We start from the raw sequence: 8185 nt of genomic DNA on the forward strand, positions 1-8185 counted from the left end.
TTTTTGTTTGTTTGTTTTGAGACGGAGTCTCACACTGTCACCCAGGCTGCAGTGCAGTGGCGTGATCTCGGCTCACTGCAAGCTCCGCCTCCCAGGTTCATGCCATTCTCCTGCCTCAGCCTCCCGAGTAGCTGGGACTACAGGTGCCTGCCACCACGCCCGGCTGATTTTTTTATATTTTTAGTAGAGACAGGGTTTCACCGTGTTAGCCAGGATGATCTCAATCTCCTGACCTCGTGATCCGCCCGCCTCAGCCTCCCAAAGTGCTGGGAATACAGGCGTGAGCCACCGCACCCGGCTGCTTGTAGGATTTTTATCAGACGGAAATAATCAAGAGATTCTCATAATAAATTACATGTGTATATTTATCATTGCATTCTGTGCAATTAAAAAAATTAAACTTGATAATAAGGGAGTGGCTCAACACATTAACTTTGAATGTTACACAATTATTAAGTCATGTTTTTAATATGACAGAGATATTAAAGTCACAGTAATTTACAGTTAAAGTGAATTGAAAGTGGTGTTTAATGTATACACATATATAGTGTATTTGCTGCTTGTAACAAAAAAAAATAGAAAGAAAAAGTTTTCCAAATGTTGTGGTTGTGGAGATATCTCTTGATGGCAGTGATTTCTATGTTTTTATTTATGCTTTTCTGTATTTCTCAAATTGTAATTAGCATGCACTACTTTTATAATTGGAATAAAACACAATGAATGATTCCTAAAATAAAACCATTATAACTGTCTGTTGTATTCTGGATTATGTAAAGCGTCTAGCTGTTCTCTAGACAAGCAGGAAAGAGCCCTGGCCAAATATGATCTCGAGTCTAAGTGTGCAGCCTTATAGGAGCTTACATATCCTATAGGCATCCGGAAGTCCAGATGCCTCCTCATTTTGGGTGGTGTGCTTAGGTGTATTAATACCATTCTCTGAGTCCTACCACTCCTATGTGATTGTTGCCTGGAAAGACAAAAAAGGAAAAAAAGTGCTGTTGGAGACAATTGGGCAGTCTCCTAGGGAGAGAGAAATAGAGTCAGCTAAGTGACTCAATAGGACTGTAGGTGGAAAACTGCTTGCAAATAATAATAATTCAGCTTTAATTGTGCAAAGTCCTGCAGCATACAATCTCCAAAGGAGTTCAGTTACCCAGCAGAAAATATAGGGATGTGGTTAGTACAGGCTTCTTGGATTAGATAGAGCACAGCTAAATCATTAGGAGGCATTTATGATCATCCATGAAACCCCCTTTATTCCTGTACTGACCTTTGCAGTTAGAACACAAATGAGACCACAATTATGACTTCATGCTCAAAGGGTTCATAGGTTCCATTCTCTGCTAAGGCCAGAGACTCTAGGCAGGGACACCTTTTAAACTTTTTGTTCATCTAGATATTCAACATTATTTATGATTTAGGTCCTGTATGAGGCCCAGGGCATGCAATAATACAGCTCCATCCTTGAGTTGTGTATATAGGTTGCTATTCGGTCATGTAGAGTACAGTTGTGATAAGCATAAGCTTCTTGAGACTACATCGGAGGGCCACCTACCACAGTCTTAGAGATTCTAAGGAAGGCTTCTGGGAGGAGATGTTTAGAGTCTTGAAGAACCAGTAGGAGTTAACCAGGGGGAAGAGGGAAGGGCATTTCAGACAAAAATGAGGGCATGACTGCTGAGTGCAGTGGCAGTAATCCCAGCACTTTGGGAGGCTGAGGCAGGAGGATGGCTTGAGTCCAGGAGTTTGAGACCAGGCTAGGCAATGTAGTGAGACCCCTATCTCTACAAAAAATTTAAAAATTGCCAGGCCCGGTGGCTCATGCCTATAATCCCAGCACTTTGGGGAGGTCAAGGTGGGTGGATCACTTGAAGTCAGGAGTTCGAGACCAGCCTGGTCAACATGGCAAAACCTCATCTTTACTAAAAACACAAAAATTAGTCGGAGGTGGTGGCGCACACCTGTAATCCCAGCTACTTTGGAGGCTGAGGCAGGAGAATTGCTTGAACCCGGGAGGCAGAGGTTGCAGTGAGCCGAGATTGCGCCACTGAACTCCAGCCTGGTCAACACCGAGACTCTGTCTCAAAAAAAAAAAAAAAAATTAAAAAATTATCTAGGCATGGTAACATGCACCTGTGGTCTCAGCTACTTGATCTCGAACTCTTGAGCTCAAGTGATCCGCCCATCTCGGCCTCCCAAAGTGCTGGGATTACAGGCATTAGCCACAGCACCTGACAGTCCCAGCTACTTAAGAGGCTGAGGTGGGAGGACTGCTTGAGCCTGGGAGGCTGAAGCTGTAGTTAGCCATGATTGCACCACTGCACTCCAGCCTGGGCAACAGAGTGAGACTCTGTCTCAAAACATATAAAAGGACACCATGAGAAATCACCCAAATAGGAGAGAGAGTAGCAGACCAGGGAAAATCCCTACTAGTGTGACTGGGGCAAGGAGTTCAAGTAGGGAAGAAGAGAGAAGGAGTTGAGGCACCACCAGCCTGGGCAACATGTTAAAACCCCGTCTCTACAAAAAATACAAAAATTAGCTGGGCATGGTGGCACACACCCATAGTCCCAGCTACTTGGGAGGCTGAGGGGGGAGAATCACTTAAGCCCAGGAGGCAGAGGTTGCAGTGAGCCGATATTGCACCACTGCACTCCAGCCTGGGCGACAGAGTGAGATCCTGTTACAGAAATGGGCTTGTCCTTCTTTTCACCAAACTGAAAAGAAGCCTTTGATGTTGGCAGACTATTAAGAATTAATGCAGTTCCCACAGCAAGCCATTTATTCTCCACCAGAGTGTAGGGCAGTGCCCAACTGAAAAAAACAACATCAAAAAAAAAAAAAAAATCCCAAAACCAACAACAGCTCGGGTGATGAGTGCATGAAAATCTCAGAAATCACCACTAAAGAACTTAAAGAACTTATCCATATAACCAAACACCACCTGTTCCCCAAAAACCTATTGAAATAAAAATTTAAAACAAACAAAAAACCAACAACGCCAGGCATAAAACATGCTGCAAACCTGCCCATCTGGTTTTCTCCTTTTCTCTGTGACATCAGTCCCCTCTGGCATCCCAGCAAAATATTTTCCTCTCTGTCAGGCTCAGTCATGAGCTCCTCCCAGACCTTGGCCCTAGGTATCAGTGGGCAGAGAGGAAGTGATGGGGGAGTAGACCATCTGAGAAAATGAGGAACTGGTCCCACCTGGCAGGAGAGCTACGGAATGAGTCACTGGGAAACGTGTTCCTGGTCACAGCACCCTGGGAGCTTTCTCTGTCATTCTCTACCACTGTACTTGTGTGATGGAGTAAAATAAAACATATTCTGGAAAGCTACATAATAAAGAACTGAGCCATGCAGGGGAGGAAGGAGAGAAACAGCAGCAGAACTAGGAGGTTTGGAAGAGAGTTTGGAATTGGGGGTGAGCTTTAGGAAAGCAAGTGTCAAGTGTGGGAGGATGAGAAGAGAAAAATGGGAAAGATAATTCAAGATTTGCAGTATATTGTGAATATAATTCCCCTCTGGTGTTTTTTTCAGAGATTGCAAAAAATCTTTAACATTATTTTTCAATAACTTTTAGATAATGAACTGGTGTTTTCTTTGAATATGCCCAAACAGGTGGGAACACAAGGGCCTGATTTTATATGAAGTTACTTCAAGTGAACATACTGTATTTGTAGCAGCTCGGTTGCTTTATTTTTACTAACTTGTTAAATTCTGTGATGGAGTTTTCAAACAGCTTTTTATATCAGGGCTTCCTTTTCTTGGATTAATGGGCTTCTGGGATCAGTGAACTCCTGCCTCCCTGCCCCCTCAACCTCCACCTCCTGACCCTGATCCTGCAAAGTTGTAACAGTTGTATGCAAAATATTGTATGTGGGCAGAAAAGTGTTTTTATTCTGGGGAGAATCTCCATGTAGCATTGTCCCACAGAACTTTCTAGGATGATGAAAACATTCTATATTTGAGTTCTATGTGGTAACCATTGGTTACATGTAGCTATTGAGCACTTAAAATGTGGCTACTGCAACTGAGAAACCAACTTTTTAAATTATATTTAACAGTAATTAACTTTAATTGTAATAGCCAAATGTGGCTAGTGGCTACCATACAGGACAGCGTAGGAGTTGATCATTCTCAAAGGTCTATAAGCTGTACCCCCACATTCCCCCCAAAAAGGCCAAGAATCACTGAGACCAATCACTTCCCTTTACAGCCCTATGGTACTGGCACATAGTAAGTGCTTAGTAAACACCTGTTGATTTTATTAACTAGTATATAAAGAACAGTTATTCTAGCTCCAGAAAAGTGGAACTGAGGTACAAAATGGCAAATGAGCTCATCAGCTTCACCAAATTTCATTTCCTAAGCTCTAAATTCCTTACCCTCAACCCAGAACTTTTTCCAAAACGTTTTCCACTGTAACAGACCTTGAAAACTTTCTTCACAGCAGAGTAAATCAGAAACACAAGCAAAGGGTAGGGGGGTGTGAAAAGATTAATAACAGTACTAAGAATGTTTTTCAATGCAACAAAAAAGGATGCATTTATTTAGTAGAATCCTAATTTTTTTAGACCCAAGTCAGTTTTATACTAAGCAGATTTTTAATGAACTGTGTCAATATAATTCAGTAATGGCACCTCCAAGGCAAATACATTCCTTAAAGGTAAAAAACAAGTATGGGAATTATCTGGAGTTTTTTTTTTTAAGTTAAAAAAAATAATAATAACTGAAAGCCAGGAAGCTTCTAGGCTACACATCCCCCATGCTAACACATGCCCAGTGGCTAAACTTCCTTCTGTCTGCCTGAGGCTGGCTCTCCCCCTCAGCCAGCACATGTGCAGGGCTTCTGTGAATGTCACATTGACAGACATTCCTTGCTAGGCAGCTGGGGACCAGTTTCTTTTGTAATACCATCCTTCTCGTGGGCTGCCAGTCTGTCTTGTTGTGACACACTCCTTGAAGGTGCTAGAAGGACAGCGGGTGTTTGGGGGGTTTTTTTGTTTGTTTTTTGAGACAGAGTTTCGCTCTTGTCACCCAGGCTGGAGTGTAGTGGTGCGATCTCGGCTCACTGCAACCTCCGCCTCCCAGGTTCAAGCGATTTTCCTGCCTCAGCCTCCTGAGTAGCTGGGATTACAGGCATGCACCACCACACTTGGCTAATTCTGTATTTTTTAGTAGAGATGGGATTTCTCCATGTTGGTCAAGCTGGTCTCGAACTCCCAACCTCAGGTGGTCCGCCCGCCTTGGCCTCCCAAAGTGCTGGGATTACAGGCATGAGCCACTGCGCCCGGACTTTGTTTTTTTTTTTGTTTGTTTGTTTGTTTGTTTGTTTTTTTGAGACGGAGTCTCACTCTGTTGCCCAGGCTGGAGTGCAGTGGCACGATCTTGGCTCACTGCAACCTCTGCCTCCTAGGTTCAAGCCATTCTCCTGCCTCAACTTCCCAAGTAACTGGGATTACAGGCGCCTGCCACCACACTTGGATAATTTTGTATTTTTAGTAGAGATTGGGTTTCACCATGTTGGCCAGGCTGGTCTCGAACTCCTGACCTCAAGTGATCCACCTGTCTTGGCTTCCCAAAGTCCTGGGATTACAGGTGTGAGTTACCACGCCCGGCCAAGAGCAGGTTTTTTTATCTAGTGCTACGCTTGGACCCCAGCTTTAAGAGCCCAGGGTTATGTACATGGCATCTGGGACTTTGGTGGTGGCTTCACTCCTTGTCTGCTCAACATTTGTTCATGTATTCAACCCACATTTATCGAGCCATAGAACATTGAGCCTGGCTCTGTGCTGGGCACTGGTGCTCGGGATACAACAGTAAGACTCAACCCTGCCCTCACACCATTCACAGACAACTAAAAAGGCAATTACAGCCAGGCGTGGTGGCTCATGCCTGTAATCCCAGCACTCTGGGAACTCGCTTGAGCCCAGGAGTTCCAGACCAGCCTAGGAAACCTAGTAGACCCCGTCTCTACAAAAATAAATAAATAAAAATAAATAAATAAATAAATAAATAAATAAAGCCGGGTGTGATGGTGTGCACCTGTAGTCCCAGCTACTCTGGAGGTAGAAGCGGGAGGATGGCTTGAGGCCAGGAGCTGGAGGCTGCTTTGAACTAGGGTCTCGCCACTGTACTCCAGCCTGGGTGACAGAGCAAGACCCCATCTCTGAAAAATAAAGTAAAAAAATATATATATTTTTTTCTGAGACAGAGTTTCGCTCTTGTTGCCCAGGCTGGAGTGCAATGGTGCGATGTCAGCTCACTGCAGCCTCTGCCTCCTGGGTTCAAGAGATTCTCCTGCCTCAGTAGCTGAGATTACAGGCATCCGCCACCATGCCTGGCTAATTTTTTTTGTATTTTTAGTAGGGACAGGGTTAAGCCATGTTGGCCAGGCTGGTTTCGAACTCCTAGCCTCAGGTGATCCGCCCATGTCAGCCTCCCAAAGTGCTGGGATTACAGGCTTGAGCCACTGCACCCGGCCAAAAGTTTTTTTTTGTTTTTTTTTTTTTTTTTTTTGAGAAGGAGTTTCATTCTTGTTGCCCAGGCTAGAGTGCAATGGCACGATCTTGGCTCACTGCAACCTCCACCCCCAGGTTCAAGTGATTCTCCTGCCTCGGCTTCCTGAGTAGCTGGGATTACAGGCATGTGCCACCACGCCCAGCTAATTTTGTATTTTTAGTAGAGACGAGGTTTCTCCATGTTGGTCAGGCTGGTCTTGAACTCCCTACCGCAGGTGATCCGCCCGCCTCGACCTCCCAAAGTGCTGGGATTACAGGCATGAGCCACCATGCCTGGCCCCAATTTTTTTTTTTTTAAATAGAGACAGGGTCTCACTACATTACCTAGGCTTGTCTCAAACTCCTGAGCTCAAGTGATCCTCCTGCCTCAGCCTCCCAAAGTGCTAGTATTACAGGCATTAAGCCACCATGCTTGGCCTAAAAAATAAAAAGGCAATTACAGGCTGGGCACAGTGGCTCATGCCTGTAATCCTAGCACTTAGGGAGGCTGAGGCAGGCAGATCACTTGAGGTCAGGAGTTCGAGACCAGCCTGGCCAACATGGTGAAACCACGTCTGTTTTCTTTTCTTTTTTATGAGATGGAGTCTCAATCTGTCACCCAGGCTGGAGTGCAATGGCATGATGTTGCTCACTGCAACCTCCATCTCCTGGGTTCAAGCAATTCTCCTGTCCCAGCCTCCCGAGTAGATGGGATTACAGGCGCCCGCCACCACGCCCAGCTAATTTTTGTATTTTTAGTAAAGACAGGGTTTTGCCATGTTGGCCAGGCTGGTCTTGAACTCCTGACCTCAGGTGATCCACCTGCCTCGGCCTCCCAAAGTGCTGGGATTACAGGCGTGAGCCACCGCACCAGGCTGTGAAACTGTCTCTACTAAAAATACAAAAATTAGCTGGGCATGGTGGCAGGTGCCTGTAATCCCAGCTACTCGGGAGGCTGAGGCAGGAGAATCGCTTGAACCCGGGAAGCAGAGGTTGCAGTGAGTCGAGAACACACCACTGCACAGCAACCTGGGTGACAGAGCAAGTCTCCGTGTAAAAAATAATAGTAATAGGCCAGGCGCGGTGGCTCACGCCTGTAATCCCAGCACTTTGGGAGGCTGAGGCGGGCAGATCACCTGAGGTCAGGAGTTCGAGACCAACATGGAGAAACCCGGTCTCTACTAAAAATACAAAAAATTAGATGGGCATGGTGGCACATGCCTGTAATCCCAGCTACTCAGGAGGCTGAGGCAGAGGAATCACTTGAACCCGGGAGGCGGAGGTTGTGGTGAGCTGAGATCACACCATCCAGCCTGGGCAACAAGAGTGAAACTCCATCTCCAAAATAATAATAATAATAATAATAATAAAATTTAAAAAGGCAATTATAACAAAATGAGATATGTGCTACAAGAAATTCAGGGCACTCCTGCAGCTCTTAACCCAGGCTGGAGGGGAGTGTTCAGGGAAGACTTCCTGGAGGGAGTGGCTCTTCTAAACTGAGACCTGAAGAACCAGATGGTGCTAGGCAGGTAAATGAGAGGAGAAGAAAAGCATTCCAGACAGAAAGAAAGCACTGCAAAGAAAGCTGGGAGGACAGAGGCAAGCTTGGGGCTTTCGGGAAGCTAAATAGTTCAGCACAGTTAGAGCATGGGGTGGAGGTGAGGGCTGTTCTTCCTTGC

The sequence above is a fragment of the Gorilla gorilla genome, chromosome 10 (genome assembly GCF_029281585.2).
Source record: "Gorilla gorilla gorilla isolate KB3781 chromosome 10, NHGRI_mGorGor1-v2.1_pri, whole genome shotgun sequence".
Classification (NCBI taxonomy): domain Eukaryota; kingdom Metazoa; phylum Chordata; class Mammalia; order Primates; family Hominidae; genus Gorilla; species Gorilla gorilla.